A 26632-nucleotide genomic window follows, 5' to 3' on the forward strand; every position below is an offset into this window, starting at 1 on the left:
TATGCTAATTTTACAGACGATTTTCACCCTTATGGATGATTGGCATGTGTCAAATGGTTAGTATGTTGGGTTGCATATTTTGCAAAACACGAATTTTAGTTGAGGGGTAGAACAGCCTTAAGCTAATCATCTTGGACAATATTGCCAAAACGTGTTAAATCTCTATTAAAAACTTCCTGTTGCAACAAATGTTTAATTAGTTATTGATTAATACACTCAACTTTGACAACGTGCTAACCTCAAAAATCGCTACATTCTAATTTTCTCTCTAAAGATTTGAAACCTTGATTTACACCTAAAAATTTTCGAAAATTTACACAGGAAAGTGGACTGATAGCAATTTTTGATCTTTGAGGAAACTAAATTTGATTTTAACTTGCTAAAAATATGTTAGAAATTACTATGTTACGACCACTGTGCAATGTTGCTAATTATAAAGTGCTCGAAGAAGGCAGTATTGGTGTTTAAAAACGAAATAAATATTATTTACGTCATTACTATATGCAACCAATAATACAGATTAACTCTTCGGATGGGGAATTCACTATGTGGATTGGTATTTATGTTGGTAGCGCGAATGTTACTGTTCGGCCATATTGTGTCAACCGGGAACGCAGTTATTGAGCATGTGGTCTTTATTGTTCAATTTCGTTATTAATCGGTAACCTTTTGTTCAGAATGGTGTTTTTATTTAGTATTTAGTGTTTTACAGTAGCAAAGCGAGTTAAATAATTACTCTTCTCGAAGCAGGTACAAAATGCTCCAACTAATTACATCGAACGCTGACTCCAATATTTCTTTATTTCAGATGAGCTCTACGTATTATTCGTTTATTAGGACCACCGGGTTGGGTGAGTTTTTATATTTATAGTCTTAATTTTGTTTTTAAAGTTGTTTTTAGGAAGTTGTTCAATATGTACTCATCTTAACGTTTAAAATGCAGGTAATAACTGGGTGGTACATGTGCCAGTTCTGCTACACCGGTAGTCAACTATCGTTATATGAAGGCTATTTATCTCTAGATAACGATTCCGAGTTTTACGTAAATTGACTTGGAAAAGATTGTGAGAAAAGAAACAAGAACACATTGCGTCGCTTAAATGCAAAACCTGACATCTTCATTCAACCTTAATATTTAGAGCAATAGAAACAGCTTTACTAGCTCTTTTACTTTTAAATGTGAATATGAAGGTGAACCTTCTCAAAATCTGTATAGAACCAGAATTTTTATTGCTGTCAAATTTCGGTCTAATGCTGATGTCGGGTTTTCTTAAATTGTCTTGGAGGTTTTCACTACAACAATTGTTTAATTTAAGACAAGTTTCATCGTCATTAATTTAGAGTGAGTTTTTGGCATAGAAACACATTGTTGTGACTTGGCTTTAAATCTTTAATATTAAATTCAGCAAAAGGCAAAAATCTCAATCAATCTGTAGTGGAGTAGCAGAAAAGTTATCTTGATTTATAGAACTAATTATTTTCTGCATTTTAAATGGTAGCCTGTATACTATTCAATTGCCTTTTATTATTTGTCTTAGAGTTAAAGTAGAATTAAAGGGATTTTTTTTGTTAAATTTTGCACGGCAAGTGTAACAAATATGGTATAAAACCATGGTGCTTATTGTGCTAATTTGCATCTTTTAAATAAACTTGGAAATTTAAAACTAACGCTTTAGTGTCATTTTTAATTTGTTTTAACTGGAAAGTGGCAGAGTTCTTGCTCTGGCAACTTATCCATTTTTGTTCTGGTATAAGAGACCAACGAATTTGAATTTGTGATATTTCTTTTTTGTGAGACAGTAGCTGCAGATTTGCAAGATTTAGAGGTAGTTTGTATTTACTGAACTGATCTTGCAAGTTCAAAAGAGCACTAATTTATTAGATGATCATACTTTTTCTACATTTTTTTAAGAGAATTTGACAAGTGATTCAGCGAGGTTTTGTTGAATTGATTGTTTCTAGAATTAGACCCGTCATGTGAACTAGATTAAGTTCTTTCTTATTCCGACTTTGATTGTGAGGTGTACGTGCTTGTAAATATGTTTCTTCTAATTAAGCTTCTTTACACTCACGAAGTGTCATTGAAATGTTATATGTGTGTGAAACAAATCTTTGTAAGACCGTCTCACGAATTGACTCCTCTTTTTTTGTCATGCGCATGTTTAAAATTTTTGAGAATTCAAGTTTGAATTTGATCCAAGTCTTGTGCGAAATGAATAAAAATGGGCGCAATTCTCTCTTCCATCTGAAAATGCGTCAGTTAACTCTTTACCGCATGATTTTAATGTCTGATATTACTACTTTAAAAATATAAAAAAGAAATTTTACTATATAAGTCTTGTGCCATTTGTCACAAATTGCATTTTCGGGGCATGGTCAAAATGTTAAAGACATTTTTTGCCACTTGTTTATTGGCGTTTTTATTCCCAACTTTTCGATGGCCTCGACTGACATTGCCATTGAAATTGATCTACGGCACACAGTGGGGCGAAATAGCCAAAATACGGAAAAAAATCTATTTCTTGAAAACGGATAATCGCCTTGAACTACTCATTAGATTCAGAATAAAAAAGTACATAAAATGATCCAACAATTTGTCTGATTGGTTAAATGTATACGTATACAGTGTGATTGATAGAATCTGGACGCCCGTATCTTGCTTATTTTTAAGCAGTTTGGATTGGGTGATATATGAAATAAAATCGTTGTATAGACCCTTTAAGTCAATTGTACATATTTCATATTATTTGTTTATTGCGGTCAGTTTTAAACCGTCAATTTTTTAACACTCGTCATAGTAAGAACTAATAAAAATCAAAACAGTTCCACAATCAGCATTAAATCCAATTTCAGGAAGATTTTTTTTAATAAACATCAAATTTTATTCACCTATTTATATAATATATTTTTAACTTCTATTATTTTGTCTACTATATTTTTTTTGCAAATTTAACTAACAACATTTACGCAATTTATGACTTAAAATTAACTTTTTAGATTCTTTAAACTCTAATTTTAAATAGAATCGTCGGGTTTTGTTTTGTTGTTCTCTACCAAATCGTCACATTAAAAATTGTATTACGATCAGATAGGCAGGAATAAGCAGATAAAATTCACAGAGCTGGTACACAGTATTCTTCAGAACAGAAATTGATTAGTCCAAAAGCGGAGCAAGGCGGAGCTTTTTTGTAGGTCAAAAAAAGTACGACAATCATAAAAGAATGAGTATTTATTGTGAAATAGCATTGCGATGCAATTTATTTTATAAACCAATGCTAAAGAGCATATACGAAAAGTAGATTGTGGTGAATGATTTTAAAAACAAATTCCTGAGTGACAAAAAGTCCTGGAAAATGCTGCTATGTTAGCCGGATTTACGGTACATAGACAACATTTTTCAATCCAAATATCGTTATTACGTATACAGGGTGTTAGGTAACGTTACGGCCATAGAAAGAGGGGTGATGGAGGCAGTCGTGAAAAGTAATGTTTCGAAGTTTTTTTTGGGTTTTCTTGAACCGTTTAAGAGCTGGAAGGCTTTGAATGTGACCAATCAGGGAACAATTTGCATAAGGTTACAAAAATTTGAATCAGAGTTACTGAAGGAAATTTTTTGTTTGACGTCAAACTGACAGTTCTTATTTTTTTATCAGTGGCGTACTTGTTCCATTTTTGTGGACATCAGAAATCAAGTTCGTCAAAACGAAAATGTGATGGGTATAATAAAGGAAACATTGTTGCGTCGTTTACAATTATGTGTTCAATAAGATGATGGGCATTTTGAACATCCATTGTAGTGTTGCTTTATTGTCTGTTTTTGAATAAAATTGCGTTATTGTTTTTCCCTTTTATCGACGCCACTGATTTAAAACTTCAAATGTGACGGGAAAGTGACAAATTATTCGTTTGGTCCAAAAGCTACTTGGATTTCTGTAAAATTGAAAAAATATTTGAAGCCATTCTATTGGTCAACTTTAAAGCCTTATAGCTTTTTAACTAAAACGAAAAAAATAAAATTAATTGCGGATTCCGAGACAGTTTGCCTTCCTTAATTACCCATTAGTCTATGGCCCTAACGTTACCTAACACCCTGTATATTGCTATTCTATACTTATTAAGTCTTAAGTACATAGATCAATTTCTGTATTAGGGTTAACAATATCTCTTTTAGCTTGACGGACTTGATGGGACCATTGCTGAACGAAAAGCACAACGCTTGTTTCCATTGTTTACAAATTCCTTTTACCATAAATACATTGGCGTGGTCGGCCAAGTGGGGTGTCTGAAGGTCGCCAAAATCCCCAAGTCCCATAATTTCGTCTGACGAAGATTTATAGCTCAATAATGATGAAATTGACATTTCGTCAAAAACTAACGCACACAAGCGATCATTTGGATTGTTTAAACGACTTACACTTTTTTTTAAAGTGTTTAAAACTTCGTCGTTGATTCCTGGTTTATAATTGATTTTATTAAGCAAATTTGTTAGTGTTCGTGGGGAAGGGAAACTAAACATTTTCGATAACAAACGATAAGCTTTAGGACTGGCTTTGTATAAACTCAGTGCCATGATTTTCTCGTCAAGTGTAAATCGCCGAGCATATGGTGGTAGTCGCTGAGTACGAATTTGCTGCATAACAAATTTATATGTCGTATCATTGACTCTCTCAATTAAATTGGCAAACTTAGGATCATTGTTCAATTTTTCCGCCTTCATAAGTCGTCGTTTGAAGTTCTTTATTTTTAAATTTTGCTGAGTAAGTCGTTTGCTATACTCCCCAATGCGCTTGTAAAACTTTTTACATTTTGGCGTTAACTGCAAAACTCTTGTTGCTTCGACGGTTTGCAAATGGGTTTGACGTTTCTTTGGGGTTACTGAAATATTACAACAATGTTAATACACTATGATAGGATACATGTACACCTAATGATAGACAGAAAACGTTGCTAAAGTAATAGTACCTACCTGCTATTGCTTGTTCGATTATTGGCGGCGCAGTCTCCTCTATATCTGGCACATTCTCTTCTATCATTGATAAACTTGGGCCTGGAAGGGCAAGTCCAATTCCTGAGTCGTCTTCCACTGTGTCTATCTTTTCACGTGGTCCTACAACAAACATTACAATACATTGAATTCTCAATTGACTGACACAACTTCTTTGTGTCTACTTACCTGATAAATATAATGTAGGAACAGCATCTTTGCGCAAGCCTCTTAACGTACCAGGCACTTTATATTCAGAAGCAAAATGACGATCACAAACATAATAGCGCTTGTAGATCTCCATAAGTGTTATCTGGTCCAAACGAGGTTTCTTTACATTTCGCACCCATTTTTCAAAAAGCTCATCATTTTTGGGAAAACGATGCCTTTTGCTGCTTATGTCTTCACATGCAGGCACACAACAAGGTTGTTTTCTTTTCATGGCGGGATAACATTCCATATTTAAAATATCTGTCCAAACTCCGTAAAAATCTCAAAAGGCTTCAAACTCCTACTCCTACGAATCAATTGTATACTATCGAGAAACAATGAAAATATCATACTTCTAAACAGTTGATCTGTAGCTATTACTGACAAATTAACAGTATAATCCACAATAACGTACAGTGTAACAATAGAAAACTACAAATAAAGACCCAAACGACGAAAAACAACACAACAAAACTACGAAATACAACACAACAAAACCCTTCTTTCAAATACTATAAACACTTGTTACGTTTGTCAAGCTTGTCATTTAATATCCTTGCCAACTACACCTACGTTAAATGTTTATTAGTGACCCCAAGTGGCTGATCACAGAAGTTTAGATTTTTCCGGTTTGCTTGAAAAACTTAAATTAACATGGTAACAATGAACTTACTCATCTATAAGTAATTTACCTATGGGGGCGACTTCAGCGTACGACCGCTCGAGATAACGCGTCCGGTCGGATGAGGAATTCTGTAAGCTCGCCAGCCACAGTAAGGAGTTTTAATGGTCGGTGATATACTTTTCCAATTTAAGACTCGTTTTTATGAGGGTGCTTCTTTGTGTAAAAGTTAAATTTCTTCACAATGCAGACCATAAATTGCGGTTGCAGCTCATCACTAGGGTTCGACCAGAACCGCACCGGACACAAAACTTGCATTTGGTGCCAAAGCTATCCGTGACACTAAACCCTGAATATTTTCTTTTATTTTATTTTTTATATAAGTACCAATCTTACTAAGTAATGTTAGGATTTATTTTATTTGCTAAATTTTAAAAAGAAATCAGAAACAAAATTAATAATTGTCAGCCGTTCCTGGTTTGAGATCTCTCGGTCTACCTAGGAAATAATTTATGGCAGGGTTCTTTACAACTTTGAAACCACTGATAATGTTTGCGGTCATCGTTATTGCAGGGCCATAATAACTTAACATATTATGTCCGGAATTTTTTATTTTTAAATTTTATAAAAAAAGTGGCATATATCAACTTTAAAATCACTTTATTGAACAAAACAAGACATTTTTACATTTTTTTGTTGAAATGGACGTTATTTATTTTTTAGTTACAGAGTGAAAAATTAGGTTGCATTCTAAACAGAGTCCAACATCACACTTACGAGACAATGTGCGAGCGTGCGTTGAACAACCTTCCCCAGCACATCGTCTTCTCTTTTTGTCAGGAGCGTACTGGAGATGGTCTCGCCGATCGTATCGCAGGATAAACTAGATTTAGAAGTGGAAGGTCTTCCAGCTCCATTTGGTGGGTTCTGGTATTTTTTAGATACGTTTGAGCAATGCTTCTTCTAAAGTCTAATTGCGAGAAGTCTTTGTCTATTGCTTTTTTATATAGTGACCATGCGTTACTTATACAAACGTCTATGAGCGAGGTAAAAATGCACCACCACCACTTTTTTGACCTAATTCCGATGCGGTATGTTGAGACATTTTGGTCCATCAGGTCAGTACCTCCCATATGTGCAGTATATTGCCCAAAAATATTTGGCCTTGGTACTCTTACATACGCTTTTTCCGTTTTGCTATACCTTTTGACATTACCAATAGGCTGGACTCCATGACACGTTGAAGCCGCCGTCACGATGTTATTATCCGCCCACTTTACAAAAATTATTCCGTGGGTTTTATCTAATGCGGAAATGTATGTTCCTCTTGCCGCCTTCTTCAAATCTTTTTTCTTTGTAACAGGACAGGTATGGGGAATGAGGTTCTCGCGAAATGTTCCTGTAACTTCGTAGCTTCTTTCTTTCATATAGTCTAACCAAGTTACACTTGTAAATAGGTTGTCCAAGTAAAACTTAGGGTTCAACACGACGGTTTTTGCCCACAGACCTCGGTTTTTCCTCGTTTTTTCCGACCGTTTCGTTCCAACAGTCGAAACCGTCGTTCAAAACCGTCGTTAAAAACCGTCGTGAAAGAACGAGGTTTGTGGGGCCCTTTATGGTTAAATCGTTAAATCGGAATATCTTTATAGAAGCTTTAAAATATATTAATTTATGTTAAACGCATATAAATTCTACAAAGACCAACGATTGTGAGATTTTAAGTCCCATAAGATGTGTTCTGAATTGAAAGACGAATCTAGTCAATGTGGTGCTATTTAATACACTTTCGTAAAAATACACTTATAACAATATATTATAAACTCATAAATGTTCTGTATTCCGAAATTTTATGGAAAATGAGTGAGTTCAATCTGACGTCACGTAAAGTCCAAGCTCAAAGGCTTTCTGCGTATTCTAAATAGCGCAGGTACAAGGACTAGATTTGCGAAACTTTTTTTCTTCTTACTTTTCCCTTGTTTCAGAGATTTATTTTGGTTCTGAAATCATCGGAGAACTACCGAAATAAACTTGTGCGTAGTTTAACATAACTAATAACTTTTGAATCACAAAGAAACTAATTGAAAATACAAACTGATAACTATCAAAACACTAAATTTCAACAGTTTAGTTTAGCTCAAAATAGGAAAAAAAATAAAATACGAATGGGAAAGGAAATAACCACATCGGACAGGTCAAATACACAAAGTGAAGACAGACAAACAATACTAAAGGCAGAATAGGTCAATTAGAAATGGTTTCGAATTCAACGTTACCAAAATTTAATTGATTTTCTTATTTTCTAAACTGTCAACTTATTTTCTAAGTTAGCTTTAAAAATAATTTTTACGACCTGTTGGAGAAAATGCAGTTAATAAAATCACAACGTCAGTGGTTTCAAAAACCACAATATGCATACATCCTCCCAAAGCCTTATTTATTTTATCAACTACATCCTAAAATATTAGTTTCCCAACATTAAGAACTTTCAATTAGAAATGGTTTAGAATCGAATGTTACCAAACTTATTTACGTAGTTACGTTTAAAAATACATTTTAGGTCTTTTTGGAGTAAATGCCCTTAATAAAATTAAAAAGTCAGTGGTTTAAGAAACCACAATTTACATGTTCTCATACTCTTATTCTATCATCAACATACCAAAATGTTAGTTTCCCAACAATAAGAACTTTCAACAAGAAATGGTTTAGAATCCAATGCTACTAAAATTTAATTTACTTTCCCATTTTCCAAAATTAAAACGTTAGTGGTTTTAGAAACCACAATATACATGTTCTCATACTCTTATTCTATCATCAACATCCCAAAATGTTAGTTTCCCAAGAATAAGAACTTTCAACAAGAAATGGTTTAGAATTCAATGGTACTAAAATTTAATTTACTTTCTCATTTTCCAAAATTAAAACGTTAGTGGTTTTAGAAACCACAATATACATGTTCTCATACTCTTATTCTATCATCAACATCCCAAAATGTTAGTTTCCCAACAATAAGAACTTTCAATTAGAAATGGTTCAGAATCCAATGTTACCAAACTTATTTACGTAGTTACGTTTAAAAATAATTTTTTTGCACGATAGAACAATTTTGCTTAAATACCGCGCTTGCTGTTGGAACAGTAAGTTGAGTTTACTGGTTACCAAGATAAACAAAATGGTAAGTACAAAATTTACTTACCGTTCTAGAACGGTAAGTAAAAATTTAGAAATAGTCATTTAAAAAAAATAATGTATATACATTTTCATACCGAAATTTTGAGTTTTCAGGAATTATTGAAGAACAATTAATGTCAATTATTGGAAACATTTTTAGTTTTATAAAAATAATTGAAATTTGTCTATCGTGCAAAAAATATTATAAGCATCACGAACGTTAAGGACTATACCGATCTCAGACAATAATTGGAGTCGTCGCTGCGCTCCTCCAAACAATTGTCTTCGATCGGTAAAGTGTCCTTACCGTTCTTAATACTTAATATACTATTACGTTTTTTTTTTTGGAGTAAATGCCTTTAATAAAATTAGAAAGTCAGTGGTTTTAGAAACCACAATATACATGTTCTCATACACTTATTCTCTATCATCAACATCCCAAAATGTTCGTTTCCCAACAATAAGAACTTTCAATTAGAAATGGTTTGGATTCCAATGTTACTAAAATTTAATTAATATTCTCATTTTTTAAGCTGGCACCTTATTTACGTCGTTACGATTAAAAATAAATTTTACGTTTCCTTGCAATAAATGCCTTTTGAAACAAGGATTTGACATAAAACGTTTATAAATCGAAACAAACTGTACAGGGCAGAATAACAGGCAGTTACATCGAGTATAACCAGGCCGATTGCACCCTTAAAGTTGATTGGGGGCCTAACGGTGGCCGGGCTAGATCCAGTTGTTATTGCTGGCGGTGGAGTTTCTTTGTTCTGCTCAGCTTTTATGCGTTTTCGACAATCGGTGGTTACGCGTCCATATCCACGACAGAACTCGTATTCTTTGTGCGTTGTTGTGGCCGTTATGGTGTTCTTTGGTTCCTTTTTCTTTCAGGAGATCTTCCTCGATTGTTTCTGCTTTCGTAAGGAGGGTGGCGAAGTCGATAATGATGTCCACCTTGGTGACCTCAGTCAGCGGTTCTTTTATTTGATCGGTCAGGTGTTGTTTATTTGTCACAAATGTATCTGTTGGGGTTCGCGGGTTTTGTGGTTCCGCGAAATTATCTAAGAATCTCTTGTATGCTGGTCGCGGAGGTGCGAATGCTTCCCTCTTTGATTCCACCAAGTGTGTGCCGTGTCTGTCAGAAGTAGGGGCATACCCGCAATGGCGTCTTCATCGCTGATTCCCTCAGTGGTTTTAACCCTTTTGCTGCGGCCGACTCGAGACAGCGCGCGACCCGCCTGTGCGGAGCATTTTTGCTACGTTCGCGCTCGCTCTAGCGTGATGTATCTGTACTTTTGAAAAAAGTACTATAAAGTAAAGTATTATATTGAATGTACTTAATAAGTAGTACTTAAATGAAAGGTATTGTTTATTTATAATGATATTATGATTTAACAAAATATAAATTTAAAAAAATTATATGCTTTACAAAAACAAACATTTTTTTCATCGTGGTTAAACAACATTAATAATTTTTTTGGGTATGAGAGATTTCACAACAAGGAACAACACAAAGTCTAACATCACACTTTTCACATTGAAACAGTGTCTTTTCTTACATTTGTCTTAGAACACACAACACATTTGCGTTGAGTACATTTTTTGTTGGATTTTGGAGGAACTTTTTTTGGAAAATGTCCAGTTAGTTGTCGGATTGTCGGCATTTCGACGACCTCTTGTTGAAATTCTATCCACAGAGTGTTCCTCAGTATTTCGCCTATCAAGTCCATCTGAAACTTTGCCAAGGGAATCTTTTTTTTGTGTTTTTTTTTATACAACACGTGTGAGCTCAATAGCGCCATGTTCATAATATGAAAAAAACGTTTTTGTCGCACCACTTTAGAACGAGGAGCTTATTTTCGCAGGTTCTACAAGTTAATTCGCTCTTCTTCAACTGTTCGGTCAATTTAGGCATTTCTTTTTCTTGTTTTCCGAACAGTGCCACATGCATTCGTAAATCGATCATGCAACCATAAAAACAAATCATGGCTACTATACCAGTTATCGATATAGAGACAATGGCCCTTGTCTAAATAAGGACCTAGTAAACTGAGAACCACGTCCACAGATTTACCAAATCCAGAATTTTTAGTGTTCAACTCTGTTGAACTTCCCGTGTAAATAATAAAATCTAAAATCTATCCTAATCGAATTCGTTGGTGACCGAAATTTTAGAGAATAATGGGGTAAATCATTTATCTAATAATTAATATCTATTTATAATTTTCTGGTTTGAATTTTGTGTAGATTTCAAAGCCCTAGCTACTAGGCTAGCTGCGTGTTATTAGCGTAGTTAAAAGGGTTTTTATTTATTAAATTCTAACAATCAACTATAAACTTTGTTAAAGAATCATCTATGCACAAGAAAGATGAAGAGTCGCTTGGTTGAGAAGAAGCATTTATGTGACGAAAAAGGCAACTGTCAATCTAGTTTATGAAAGGAATTTAATTTGCGGCTTTTTTAGTAGGTATGCAGGGTGTTTGGGGTTATCGCTGCCATACTTAAATCGTAGTTGATAAACTGAATAAAAAATCTTTATTTCATTTGGTTGCGCATGTTGGACTATGTGTAAAAAATGAAAAATTTTAGTCAAACTTTTTATTATAACAAAGAAACAGATTTTACAAAGATAATGTAAAATTTTCAAAGGAAAATATTCCAAACTCGGCCATTACGACGTCATTTCCGGTAGTCCCTCGGAGAGAAGGTCCCTCCGCGTTGACAGCAGAACTTCTTACAGGATCATCTGAAGTAAAAATAAAAAATACGTGTTTTAGTTAGGACTATAAACTAGGGATTGAGAAAAGGAAAAAAAAGAGTGAAAATTGTATTTTTGGCAGACGTTTTTACAAAAAAATGCAAATTTTGGTGAAAATTTTTCACTTTTTTTTTTAATAGTTGTAATTGAACAAAAAATTCTTCCGTCAAGCCCTTGTAAATTATATCTTGAAGACCTGTGTAAAATTTCGAGAAAAACGTGTTTAAAGTTTTAAGTAACAATAAAAGTGGAAAAAAAATATTTTTTTTTTACTTACATTGAGTCGTCGATTCCTGGGCCATAAAGTAAAGAACCTGCAGCAGCTGCAATGTCGAGGGCATCCTTTTGCTCTTGTCTATGACGAATCCTGGCTTCACGAGTCTCGCTAGCTGATTTTTTTCGGCTGCGCGCACACGGTCTTCATCAATTTTTCGGGCATATTCGTGGGAATTTCGACCAAGTTTTAAATCCATACCGTGCATAATTAATAATAATGCTGATATTCCTTCATTAAATGTACAAGTAGCGATTAATGCAGCAATTTGAACGATTGTGGAGCCAGCCGGAATTATTTTAGGAGTAATTTTCTAGATCAACTGATTGAAACTTTCGTTATTATTTTGTGTGAAACCACCAACACACTGCTCCAAAAGCTCATCCTTACCCAGGTCTTTATAAATAGGTTTCATTGCAATCAAAACATCATCTGGTAGTGGAGTATAATCGTGTTTGAACGATGAAAGAGTATTTGTTGCCGATGCTCGCTTCCACCACGAGTCTGTACCTTCAGGGCAATTTTGATGTTGAGGGTTTTTATCTGTAGAACTGTGGTGGTTGTAAGTAGCCCATAACACGTTTTTCATTTTGTCTACTGAATTACAGTTTCTTCTTATCGCCAAACCATAGTATACATTTAACTTGTCAATTAATTTACTAGTCAATTTGCCTTTGACTATCTTTTCCTCAACAGTTTTCTTCACTAAATCACGTAACCGGGTGCCCATCCTCTTCTGTACATGTCCCACGCATTCTTTCTTATTGACAACAAAATATTCACTATAAGGTTTGGCTTTGAGAATACCAGAGTTTGTTTTGGAATCTTCATCTCCTATATAATTTACGAATCTCAAGCTATGTTTCACAGTAAAACGTTTAAACATTTCAATAATTGAAGATACTTCCATGTTCCCTCTTTCACCACTATCACGTTCTTCATCAGCACGTTCTTCACCATTACGTTCGCCACCCTCACGTTCTCCACCCTCACGTTCTCCACCCTCACGTTCTCCACCCTCACGTTCTCTACCCTCACGTTCTCCACCTCCGCCAGAGTAACCATCATAATCTTTATCTTTAACTCTCATAAATTTAAGAAAGCCTTTCGTGAGTAGAGAAATCTCTGGCGGCGGTGATGGGGTCTCTTCCATTAATATTTCGTCCTCGAAGTCCTTTGGATCACTGAATACATGAATTTCAGGTTTGTCCTTACAATTAAAATTATGCCACAAAAAATACTTACAGTTCTAAGTGTTCGCCCGATTGACTCTAAACATTTTATAAATTATTACAAACATTAAATAAAAAACAAAAAAATGCTTAACATAACTCACCATTTTGTTTCCCACCGTGGACAAACTACGCAATTAAATAAAATGCTGCGCAGTTTAAGTTTTCTTAAGCTTGAAAGCGCCCTGTCTTATCGACCCCATTAATATGGCAAATTCAAAATATTTAAAAAACTTTTAGTTTTTACGTTGCTCTACGTGTATTACACCTATATAGCGATTACGACGTATGCGCTGCTTTTTTTAATAGAGAATAATCAAAAAGAAATTTAAAATGTCACTGATGTGCATGTTTCATTCAAAAATATGCAATTCCATTGATTCTATTTTCTTATTTTCCTTTCTCATATTTTGTCCCGCTTTTCATGGAGACGGTTGTTGGCATAACTGAATTTTAACACGCGCTTCGTCGGCAAAGTAGATTTCTACCATTGCAATTGAATGACATGACACAAGAAACACAAAATTTTCACCTCATTAGAGGGTATTTTACAATTACAACAATGTGAAGAAGAAAGTGTTGTGATTGCGACATTTTCCCTAAACATCTTGGATTTAGGTACATCTTCATCACCCAATTCAATACTGTCTGTGTGAAATTAACGTATTGTCGCTAAAACAGGGCTGCCACTGTGAAGTCATCGTATTTTCGCCAAAACATCAGGGATTCAGGTAAACTTTGAACAGTACCGGAAACAATCCTGTCCGTTTAAAATCAACCATTGTCTTCATCAGGTTACACTTTACGAGACGAACAAGTGCTTCTGTTCTAAAGAATGTTGACCAAGAAACTTTTGTGTTTCACTATTTCCCTAATATTTACTAAAACCATCAGGAATTCAGCTATACTTTCATCAGTACCGAAATTGTTTTGTCATTGTTGCTGTCAGCAAAAAATCAACCATTCTCCTCTTCAGAGTACACATCATAATAAGGCAAAGAAGTATTTCCACTCCAAAGATTTTTGAACAAGAATCTTATGTGAATATTTGCCAAAATATTCAAGGATTCAGGTAAACTTTGATCAGTACCAAAAACAATGCTGTCAGTCTAAATTCTCCCGATCAAATTACAGTTGACGAGGCGAACAAGTGCTTGCATTCTAAAAAATTATAACGAAGAAGCGTTTGCGATCTACAATATTCCCTAAAACCACCAGGAATTTAGGTAAACTTTGATCAGTACCAAAAACAATGCTGTCAGTCTAAAACCAACCATTCCTCTCATCAGGTTACACTTCAGAAGGCGTCCAATGCTTCCATTCCAACGAATGTTAACGAACAAAACCGTCAAATAGAAATTTTACTACATACCTGGCTCTGTTATAAACAAATTAATTTTTACAATACATGGCATCGTTGCGTCTTTTGAAAAAAATATTGTATTATTGAGTATTATACTAGGTGGACCTCGCTTCTTTCGTGAACCTCGCTTTTCCGTGGCGTTGGATTTTAATTTAAGATTGGTTATTCGTTATACTATGAAACAAAGAAGGCCTCGGAAAAGCGAGGTTCACGAAAAAAGCGAGGTCTACTGATCTCCGAGGGCCACCTAGTCTCCTATATAATTTACGAATCTCAAGCTATGTTTCACAGTCGAACGTTTAAACATTTCAATAATTGAAGATACTTCCATGTTCCTAGATGTTCCAATGTGATTGGCGGTACATTTATCACTTTATATGTGTTCCTCTTTCCACTCTTCAAATTCTGCCGTACCTTTTTTTTTCCAAGACTCATAGTATAATTTACAGTAAGAACATTTAACAACGACATCCAAGACTTTTCCTGAGTAATATTCGATTAGAGATCTGACACCATAAAGTCATGCGAAACCACGCTTTTTCCACGTCCCATCACCAGAGACTGTCACATCTGTTGTATCTTCAAGGTTGTTTTCTAAACTCGCCAATTGCTTTTCTTCTCTAGCAGCAGAGGAGAGCAGTGTCTCAGTAACCGCCACAATATATTCATGTATTTTATTAATGTAAAAATCGTATATTGATTACTTATATATATTATAAATACTAGAGAAATCGGCAAGTTTTAACTTGTAAACCAAAGACACTAGTAATTTGAGATATGTGAGTTGTTGATTGTCAGCAAATTTCAAAAAATGCTAATTTCGAAACTTTAAATTGCGCTTGCGTTCGAATGTAAGAATATTTATAGCAATCTACGCAATTCTGTATTCAAATCAGATTGATTGTAATTTATAGCTTCATCTCTTAAAAGAAAATGTCTGCAATCATTAAAGAATTAAATGATAATTTGAGAGTTGATGAATTTGTAAGTGTGCGCTTTCTGCAACTACATAAACCACATAAAGTGTTGAAATTTAGCTTTGTTGATACATGCTATGGTGAAAACGTGTGTGTAAAGTGTTCAGGCTTAAAGACGATTCTTTCCCATCGTTTTACAAATAAATTAAAGAAGAACAACAACTTCGAAACTTTGAACGAATGAATCAAATTGGGAAAAGAAATATTTTTGATTAGCAGAGGAACGGTGTATTTGTCCACAGACATAGAATTTTTAGAAAAAGACGATTTTGTTCAAAATCTGAACAAGAATCTTTATGATCATGATAAGATTATAGTTTAAAAAATTTATCGGAAAAAAATTTAGCGACATATTCGATCTTTGATTCAATTAAAGTATCAATTTGAATTATTTAATTTACAAAGAAAAATGTATCGTTTAAAATTACAAACAATAAAAATTACAAACAATAAAATAAGCCTCATAATTTCTAGTTCTAGTCTAGTTCATTTAAAGATTTCTGATAAAAAGTAAAATAAAACAATCATTATGTTAAAATTATTTCTTATAATTGTCTTGAAATTTGATCAATAACAATGTTGCATTTCTGCACTTGACATTAAGATTAGCTGCTTCAGTGTTTAGTTTTTTGCTTCATGTTAATCACCTGAAGCATCTTTTCTTCTTTTTTGTTTAGCTCTTGCAGGGTTCTCTCACTGCTCTCCATATGGTAGAGATGTTTCCGTTTCTCTCCCATCAGGCGCTTCTTGCAGCTTCGCATAGTTGTAGTTGTGGAGTTTTCTGTTTCCACCACAGCTTCTTCTTCTAGGGAGCTCTGAGAGGTTGGCTCCTCGTATTCAGGGAAGTCATCTTTTAGTAAAGCCAAATTTTTCCCTCTTGATGCGGTTGGGATCGGTGATTTGATTAAATCAAGTTTTCTTAGGGGAGGTGGCACTGCTGGAACATGTCTCACCGAGCTCAAAAAAGTGTCGAGACACTCGCAACCCTGAAAAATGAAAGAAAAGAATTAAAAATTTTAAATAATCAAAAAAAAAGATTCGGACTTGGTTGCGTTTTTCAGCTGACCAATACACGGCGTGTCTGTCATTTACGCCGAGGTGGACGCAACGGCGCGCGTAGTCCATGTAGGTTTGCTGTTTCTGGAGGAAGTCGTAACCTAAGAGTAAGTCTTCCCGTAAACCGGGCACCACGAGGCACGTTACTTGATATGCGTGCCCATCAATTTCGCACATTACTGTTTGTGTGTGCACTACCCGTGGGCCGTTTGTTCCGGCCGCGAGGCGAATGTTAGCTCCGTCGGGGAGCTGGTGTACCGGGGCGTTTAAACGTCCTTCCGGAACACAACTGGTCGACGCGCCTGAGTCTAATAGCGCAATAGTTTTCAACCCGCACACGGTCACTACTACCCGCGGTGTTTCGCTGCGCCCAGGGTTGTCTACCGGCAAGGAGACCACTGGCCGCGCACTATGGATTAAATGTTTTGTGGGTTGCGGGGGATGTTCGTTATCGCGAACGTTCGGGCCATAAGGCGCGGGTCGCAACGTTTTTGTTCTCCGCACTGCGGTGTTAAAGTCTTTCGAGGCACCATGCACTACGTGTCTCTGGTTTCACGGGGGAAGTTGGGCGCCACCGAGGGTTTTCCCTCCCTCGGACGGGTGGCTATACGGGAGCTTTATTGTTCGTCGAATTCCTCGGGCCGCGCTGCTGTCACAGCGTGACGGGGTGCGGCCCTCGTGTCATTTCCTTGTCTGCGGCGGTTGTAGACTGGGCACTCCCGGTGGTAGTGTCTTTCGGGGCAGTACTGACACTGGGGTGGATTGTGGGTTGGCGTGTTAGCTGTTGGTCGTGGTGGAGGTGGGAGTAAAGCCTCCACGGAGATGGCGCGGTTGAGAAGCGTCGTGAAATTTTGGATTGTCACTGGGTCCAGGTGCACAGCGATGTCTTTGCGCACCAGCTTGATGCACGCCCGCACCAGGTCCTTTCCTACTAACTCCGGACACACGCGACGCGCCACGAGACGTTTCCGTCGGAGGAAACGCTCTATTGTTTCACCCCGAGCTTGTCGCTCGAACAGGAGTTGTCTCCTTAGTTCGGCGACAACCTCCTCACCCCCGTAGCGTGTTTGGAATGCGTCCTTAATGTCCTCGAAATCACTAAGTAGGTGGCGCATTTCGGTCCACCACGTCCGCGCCTTTTCCTCTAGTTGGTTGGCGACGCTCCCCAAGCGTTGGCGTCCCGTCTGGTTTACCAAGAGGGACTCGCATTCCGCGAGGAAGGCCCGCGGGTCTTCGTGATCCTGCCCTTCGAAAGTGGGCAGGTGATGGGGAGCCGTCCTTTGTCCCAAGAGGCGGAGGGCGTCATCAGTCGTGAAGGTTAGCGCTGGTGTAACCGGCGTGGCTGTGTCTCCGCTGGTGGACCCGCCGGCGAGAGTAGATTTCAACCAGTTTTCTGCCCCTGGGTTTAGTTTTGTCACTTCGGCCCCGATCTTGAAAAGCTTTCTCGCCGATCCCTATCGTGTGGCGAGGGTTGCCACATGGAGCTCGAGAACTGTGAGGCTCTCCTCGATGGAGGTGATTGTTTGTTCCGTCATCGCTCTCGTTGTTGACTTGGTCATGAGTTAGTCTCTGAGCACTCTCAGAAAAGTAGCCCCACGTTGGGCGCCAATTTGTTTACCCAACTCTCTGGTGACGTTGTTGTAGGTGTGGAATTGGGAAGAAAATAAGAGACCGATATAGTCAGCGCAGAGACCCTTTGGAGATGTTGTCTGTTGGGGGTGGCTAACCGATACAGTTGGCGCAGAGACCTCGTTGTACCGCTGCTCGACTCAGACTGCCTTCCGTCATCATCATTTTGTCGGTGGTTCCTTTTTCGTGGTCTCACGATTTACGTGTTCTTCCACAGTCTTGGGTCTTTTTCTTCGGTGGTTTTCTTCTTTATTGTTGTTTTCTTCGGTGGTTTTCTTCTTTCTTCTTCGGTGGGTTTTGTGTTTCCAGTGTGGGACATTTTCTTCTTCTTCTTTCTTCTATTTTTCTTCCATTGCGAGTCTTGGTCTCTTGAATCTTCTCGTGGTGGTTTCCTCTGTTTGTTTCCGAATTGTTGGGTTGTCATGTTTTGCTGCCTTCTCGAAGTGCCTCCTGGCGATCTTCTGGATGACATCTTCAATGGGTGGAATCTTCAGGTCGTTGTGGATTTGTTCGTTGGTCATGAACCATGGGGCGTCGATGGCGTTCCGCAGGGTCCTGTTCTGCACGATTTGGAGTTTCTTCTTTCTTCTTTCGTCTGCTTGGTTCCAGGTTGGTGCTCCGTACGTCATGGTGGGCCTAATAACAGATGTGTAAATACGTATTTTGTTTTCAATACTTACCTTACTTCTCCGGTTGATGAGTGGGTAGAGTTCCTGATTGATCCTTTTTGCCTTGATTTCCGCTTCGTTGATGTGCTTCTGGAAGTCAAGTTTTTGGTCCAGGGTGATTCCAAGATACTTGACTTCCGTCTTCCATTTTTTTTTTCTTACAGCACGGGATTTTTTCAGGCTTCATTGTTAACTTTGTCAACTTTGTCAACTGTGACGGGGCCTTTCAATTATGACACAGTTTTGGGAGTATGTATCGTTTTATTCCTAACTACTATTCCTACTAACTACATTGATAACCTTTAGAATATAATAAACTTAAAACTATGTACAGTCTGTTAACTGAAGCTAAAGCAAACCAAGAACAAGATTGTGTTTCTCTCTGTTCTTTTCCAATTTAAGAAGTAAAGAGAGACAGAAGCTCTCAAATATGCCGAGTGTTAGATCAGCTCTCAGGGTGCAACTAGGAATGCGAACACCGACAACAATAGAACACAAAAATCACTAAAGAATTGCACAAAATTTACTCTAAGAAAACATAAAAAAATTTACCTCCATGTACTATCGCGGAATCAAAATTTCGAACATCAAATTGATTGATGTTTAAAAATTGTAAACTGTCCTTTATCTTTATAACCTTAAAATTTATAAACGGCACAGCAACTGTCAGAAATTTACTTTGTATGGCAGTCACATCAGTCACAATGACAATAAAGCTTGCTTCACATTGTCATGTCAAAAAGTGATGTTCGAAATTTTGATTCCGCGATAGTAAGTTCACTTGAGTACCTAAGGGATTAGTACCCGTGACTCACTGAACCTGACTTGGAACAAAATAATGAGAATTTGAATTTTTAAAAATAAAGTAATATTTGACAGCGTACTCTGTCACCCATGTCACCTCGTTTCCGCAAGCTGACTTTGCTAGTCCTCCGTTTTAGAGTGCTAGCTAAGCCACTTGCGAAAACCCGGTGCAACGTACAAAGGTAGTTAACCTCTTGGTCGTCACAATTATTCTTAATTGCTGACAATAATAAAGAAAATTGTTGATTCTGCAAAAGTGCCGCACTATAGATACGTAAGCAGGAGGTGGAAGGTTCATTGATCATTAATTAAATACATATCAGATTATTACATCATTGTCGATGAGAGGCGATTCTTATGAGAATAAGTTTAATTAAATGAAATATTCAACGCAGTAAAATGTAGATTTTGTGTTTATACATAATTTGTATTAGCTTTAATGAAATAACTGGAATGTAAATTACCAATCAATATTAGTAGTTTATTCGAATGTTTTTAATAAAAAATAACATATTATAATTATTTATTAGAGTAGCTTATTACAATTGTTACAATTATTACAATTGTTTAGATATATGATTGATGACGTCTTTACACTTGTCAATTTGATTGTTAAGGTTTAATGCCTCGTTGGTAAGTTTTTTTCTTTTTTCGTTTATAAATAGAATAAACTTCTCTTTTTTTTTCTTGAGTTCCTGGAGGGCCCTCTCTATACCCTCCAGTTGGTAAAGGTGCTTTTGTTTCTCAACTATCAGTCGCTTTCGACAACCTCGCAGGGTGGGTGCTGTGGAGTTTTCTTCTTCTTCTTCCGTGGAACCTTGTGAATTTTTTCCCCTAGATGGCGTCTGTTGTGGCGCTTTTTTTGCATTTAATTTTCTCAACGGAGGTGGCGCTAAAGGTACTTGTCCCGCCGTCCTTATAAAAGTATCCAGAGACTCACAACTCTAAAAATTGAACGAAAAGAATTTAAAAATTTTAAATAACTGAAAAAAAGATTGTTATAGAAATATTTATAATACTCAGAGAGCAATTCTCTTTCTTCTACCTGGACAACTTCTAATTCCACTCCACCTGCTTCCTGAAAGCCAAATAAATTATGTTATTTGTAATGTACTAAAAATTGTAAAATTGATTTACCTGCAGCAAAACATTTTGCAGGACTTTTATTGCTTTTTCTTCTTCTTCTTCTTCTTCGGCGCTGCTTTTGACCGAAATCTAAAAAAAATTGTATTTAAAATAAATTTTATATACAGAAATAATAAATAAAAATAGATATTGAAATAATTTTACTTTCAGCAGGCGATTTTTTGAGGCTAAGGTTGAACTTCTTTGCGAGAGTGTTCATCTTGTTAACTTTGTCAACTGAATGATTTGCAATAGAAAATAGTTTATTTTTATAATAAAAAAAAATGTTGACTTTGCAAAAGGTCCCCACTGTGGATACGTATGCAGGAGGTGGAAAGTTTATTGATCATTCGGAAAAATCTGCTGAGCTTGCATATTTTGAAGGACAAGTCAATGCTCGAGAGAATTAGATACATATCAGCTTTCTACATCAATGTTAAAAACAGGTCATTATCGCAGGAACTTGTCAATGCAGTTTGTAAGTGCAAGCTTGCATTTTTCATGACCGGGGTCATAGAAACAAGAAGCGTGCATGGGTTTGGGCTTGTTCAATAAGACATTGAAAAGTCATTGGAAGAAAAAATTTTCGAGGCAGTCTTGATTTAATTTTTGAGTAGATATGTACTCAACATTAAATTTTAGTAGTATAGTTCCGTGGGACCTTACAATACAACACCATTGGTGACAACATGGCAGTGAGTGTTTTTGAAGATCGTTTGTTGACATTTCATAACGATTGGTCACGAGACGATGTTAACCCGATGATTTTGGCTTGAAACGGGTTTTACTATAACAAGAAGAATGAAACTATTTGCTGTTACAAGTCTAATGTAGAGATAGAAGCGTCTAGTGTCACGAATAACATTGTGGACGAACATTGTTCAAAACATTGTTGTTACCCAGATGTAATATTAAGTAAATGTGTGAATTTATTTACAATAAATACTGACAGAGAAATGTTTATTTGATTAAACATTTTTTCCGGGTTTGAGTTGGCCTTGAACGCCGATGACCAGATCTTATATACAGCATGATTCATATACAGGCTGGATCGACTCACCAAGTGGATCGTATCTCATATACAGGGCGGATATTTTTTACTTGACCAAATGGATCAATGACTATATCTCTTATACAGGTGGATATTTTTTTACTCGACCAAATGGATCATATCTCATATACAGAGTGGAGATTTTTTACTCGACCAAGTGGATTGATCACTGTATCTCATATACAGGGTGTATATTTTTTATCATACTTATACGAACGCGTTGGGTTAAATAAACAGTTGATAAAAAATCTTTATTTAAAAAAATATATAGCTAAAACTACTACATCTCTATGACTTCCATGAAGATGGGGTAGTTTTGCCAAACTTGTACCACTCCTCCTTTGGTTGCTACCACGGATCCTTGGGGAGAGGAGGTGGTGCCACCAGGGCAGCCCGACACTTAGCCAAATGTTTGGCTAAGTTTTTGGGCTTCACCCAATGGTCCTTTAAAAGACCACATTCAACTACTGTTAAAAATAAAGTAATTAACTATTGTTAATAATTATATAAATACTTACAGAAGGGCTTTTTCGTGTTGCACATGATCATGTGAATAGTGTTGTGTCGCCTGACTATCAACTGATATGAATGAGGGTGTTTTATAAGAAGTCCCTTCCTTTGTTGAGAAGGCCTTTAGCCAGACGGTTCAAGGACTTTGAGTTTTCCTTAGTGCATCCACATCGACTTTAATTCAATTCGTAGTGCATCCGCATACGTGACATTTGTGAAAGTATCCTTGCAATTGATTTATTGGGCAAAAAAGGTTAACAAGTGAGTAATTTAATGGTTTATGATTTTGTTCAAAAAGAACGTACGCTCACCCACCCACAGTATTTTCTGCAGAACACTTATTGAACTAAACTTCTATTCTATTTTAGGAACAAAATATACGAGAATCAGAAATTTTGATTTAGATTTCCGGTAATTAGTCTAATAGTAATGGTTTGTCTAAGATACACGGAAGCATTTTTTTTAGTTTCAAGGTTACATTTTCTTTCAAGGTCTTTGTTCAAGGTTGGTCAAAAAAATAATTTGGGTTTGTCGCCGAAAAAAAAAGTTTTTGCAGGATTTTCCCATACGAGATCGAGTTTTAAAACTCACCGGCTCGACCGCATAAGATGCTCTATACATTTAAAGCTTTGCTTAACTTTTCCGTCATTTTTAAGCAGCAACTGCTGCTGAAAAACTCCAGCTTTTGAAAGGTTTTTCTATAGATCGACACAAAATGAAACCGTAGAGCTGCAGGCTGCAATAATAAGTCATGAAAAAATTGTGCAACAAATTTAGACCATGCTGTATACGCGTGGAATTCGTGCAACCTACGGATTCAACCATCCAGGGTTATCGCTTGGCTCAACGTCTGGTAATCAAGGTTAACAACATTTCTTTAACAGTATGTATTGTAAACCAAAATCATACATGCAAGTTTTATAATAAGTAGAATGCTCAAAATAAATTCAATCCAATGAAATATTATCTTTTCTTTTTTATTACTAATACAGAGTTTTGCATAACCACAATCCTTTGGGTACTTGATATGTTCTTCGGAAATTATGTCCGTTGAACGAAATGATCCCAGCTCCACGTTGCAATGAAAACAGCACACAATATCGAACTTCTTGAGGTAGTAAAACCCGTTGTGTGCTAATTTTAATGGACCAACATCTTGTAGCGGCCAATCGTGAAATGTCTAAAACCGATCTTCAAAACACTTCATTTGTCTCAACGGGTATTTTATAATACAGGGTGATTTGTTGTAGAACTTTTATTTATAAACCGATTTCAAAAATTTAAAAAACAAATTAAGTGGTTTTTAATTTACTTTGAACTGATGATTCTAAAAATTTTCTAAATGTCTTAGTATCTTTTGGGCGATACTCAACTTTCTTATTTTAAATTGGCACCAATATTTTTTTTTCATAATTTGGATGATATTAATTTTCTTGATTCTGAAATGTATAATATGTTCTACAAAAAATATTTAAAAATAAAATATCAAAAATGAAAAAAATTAGGCAATAAAAGTTAATAAAATCTAGGTGAGGTGCCAAATAACGCAAAACCGTTATTGTAATGTCAAAAAGCAGCAAATAACACTAAGAACAAGTTTTCTTTCAACAAGATGGGGCTACACCTTCCAATGCAAAATGCATTTTTCGTAGGTGTCAACTGTGCAATGAATAAAACGGGATGGCGTTTCAACAGCATTTTAATTAAATTAGGTAATGTTTTATCTAATTGTAAATTATTATTGTGTTTTGTTATTAATAATTTCAAAACAAATTGCCAATCCTTTCTGTTATTTGCTGCTTTTTGACATTACAATAACGACTTCTTTTATTTGACACTATGCACCTTGATTTTACTAACTTTTATTGCTTTTTTTTTTCAATTTGACGCGTCGTGCTCTTAAACTCGTCGTGCGTGTTTTAAAGGCTTGCTTATAAACTTGTGTTATAATATACTATTAGAATGCCCTGACTCATTTTAATTCTTAGTGATGAAAGTCCAGGAAGTCCATGAAAGTCCAGGGGATAGTGTAACTTGTTCCTCAAGTACAAATAACACTTTTTACTATAATACCTATTGTAAAAGCAATTGCAATTTCTTCCTTAGACCCACTTTTTCTTTTTTGTTAACACGTTGACGATTGCCACCCCAAGTAGATTCTTCCATTCTTATCAAGTTCCTCCTTGACCCTATTGGATACATCCAAAATTATATTTTTCGTTTTTTGATCATTCTTTTTCAGCTCTCTAGCCCTTTATCCAACTATTCTTGCACCGCTCATAAATTCCTCTTCTGTCATGGCTTCCGATAGATTTTTCTTGTAGATCCCTGCCATTAGTGCTTCATTGTTTACCTCCGCCGGTATATCGTAAACCCTCATTTTTTTCCCTTTCCTTACCGGAGTTTCAATCTTAAAATTATCGTTCTCTTTGATTTTCTCATTAATTTTCTCTGCTTGCTCTTCGTTTTCCATTTGTATCAAAATCCCACCACCTCTCGTTCTTTTCATAGCAAAGACTTTAGCAGTCGTCTCCGTTTTTTCTATTTCACTCTGTATTTTCTTCGGATCTTCATTGTCTGACTTGACTACAAACGCATACGTATTCTTTAATTTTTGGCTTCGCCCAGTTCCCGAGTTTTTGGAAATCTCACCAGATCCCTTTTCCATGGTTTCTACAACCCCTTTCAAGTAGCTATTTTCATTCATTAATCCAAGAGTTATTTGTTCCATGCCATTCCAGAGCGTTAGTATTGAGTTTATAACATTTTTACTGACCTTGTAGCTATCCGTAAAAAGAATAGTTCGTAACTGACACTCTAAACTCTTCACATTTTTGACCGTTACTTCGCTGCCTTTCATCTTATTTATTCCTGTCTAAAAATTTTCAGAAACTAAGAAATCGGAGATCTTAACACAGCCACGCCGTTCTGTATTTGGCACACACCCAACTTCAACACCCGCAGGCGTTAACAGCAGACTAACCGTTGCCGCCCAAATCTTGAGCCGACAAGGTCACCCAAACACAACCGTACAATACTACTTACTGTAAAACTATGAATTATTTATTTACAATTTACTTATTTAATTTATTTACAAACGGTGACACCGCACAACTAGAAAAAAAAATTGGCACTCAGCCAGTTCAACACCTGTTATTACTAATAACAGATCACTCTAAAACAAGTAACAAAAACAGTAATTATAATTCGCACTCAATTTTGTAGCGCGTCCTGAACAACGCTCGACCTCGAGCCGCTAACAAAGAAACTCACCGATTTTCGCTTGTAAAACCGTTCTAACAAATACGATTAAATTCCCGTCAACACAGTAGACGTATCTAAGCCTGATTAACGATTTGCAATCAACAATTAGCAAAAAGAAGGAACTCACCAGCTAAAACAGCTGCCTGCTGATCGGCACTCAGCCCAAGTGTGGGGAAATTCCACACTGTCTGGCACTGTTTATTCACTAATTATTGCTAATTTCACGTCCAGTTATTTACACAAGATTAAAGGAAAGAGTCTAACAACGAGGAGACGAAGGTTGTCTTCCACTACTCGGAGTGCTCTGTCTACAACTTCCATATTTGCCAACTTCGCCTGAGACCTGGTGAGCATGGACATCTATACGGGTGTCGCACTAGCCACGAAGATGAGCCCCACGTTGGTCGCCAATTGCTACCGTCCGGGAGGCGGTAACGTCCCTGGCGAAGGTGGAGTTGGAAGATGGTGAAAGAAGAGACCAAGTTTGGGAGATTGTCTCCGATGCTGCCTTCGATGTGTTCTCGTTGGCGGCTCGACTCTCACTGCCTGGTCGCTATAGTCTAGTTGGTTAAAGTTAAAATATTTGTGATTTGTTAAATTTTCTAAAATGATAGTTGAAGGTTTAGGTCCGCAGATGTAACTACAATTAAGCAGGCGTCTGTCTTCCGACCAACCCTTTTCTTCTTTCTATCTTTGTGACTATCATTCGTCGAACACATTGGTTTTACTGATAGTCTTGCCTCATTGAAATCGACCTAAAACGCTCGGTTTCTACTCCGTCAGGTGGGTTTATTCTTGCGTTTCTGTTGTCGTACCATGGATCTGGCATTCAGGTCCATCAACACAGCTCCAATTTTGCGTGTGAGTACGTCTATTATCACCTGGTCCATCTTATTTGAAAAGTTGAAAACCAAGGCAATATGATGCACCCAT

At 36.4% G+C, this 26632-nt stretch overlaps 1 long non-coding RNA gene across 3 annotated transcripts; it reads left to right on the plus strand.

The window, feature by feature from the left end:
- The first annotated feature begins 579 nt into the window (after nt 1-579).
- LOC148166792 (uncharacterized) lies at nt 580-25754 on the plus strand. Of its 3 annotated transcripts, XR_015770933.1 has the most exons (4): nt 580-661; nt 703-750; nt 809-851; nt 25325-25754. It is a non-coding gene; the product is annotated as an uncharacterized LOC148166792 (long non-coding RNA). The 3 variants fall into 3 exon arrangements; XR_015770935.1 differs by lacking the exon at nt 25325-25754 and adding an exon at nt 892-1807 and having other exon boundaries at nt 580-750; XR_015770934.1 differs by lacking the exon at nt 25325-25754 and adding an exon at nt 902-1807 and having other exon boundaries at nt 580-750.
- The last annotated feature ends 878 nt before the right edge of the window (nt 25755-26632 follow it).

The sequence above is a fragment of the Gnatocerus cornutus genome, unplaced genomic scaffold (genome assembly GCF_029298725.1).
Source record: "Gnatocerus cornutus isolate USDA-ARS CGAHR unplaced genomic scaffold, icGnaCorn1.1 Chromosome13, whole genome shotgun sequence".
NCBI classification, from domain to species: domain Eukaryota; kingdom Metazoa; phylum Arthropoda; class Insecta; order Coleoptera; family Tenebrionidae; genus Gnatocerus; species Gnatocerus cornutus.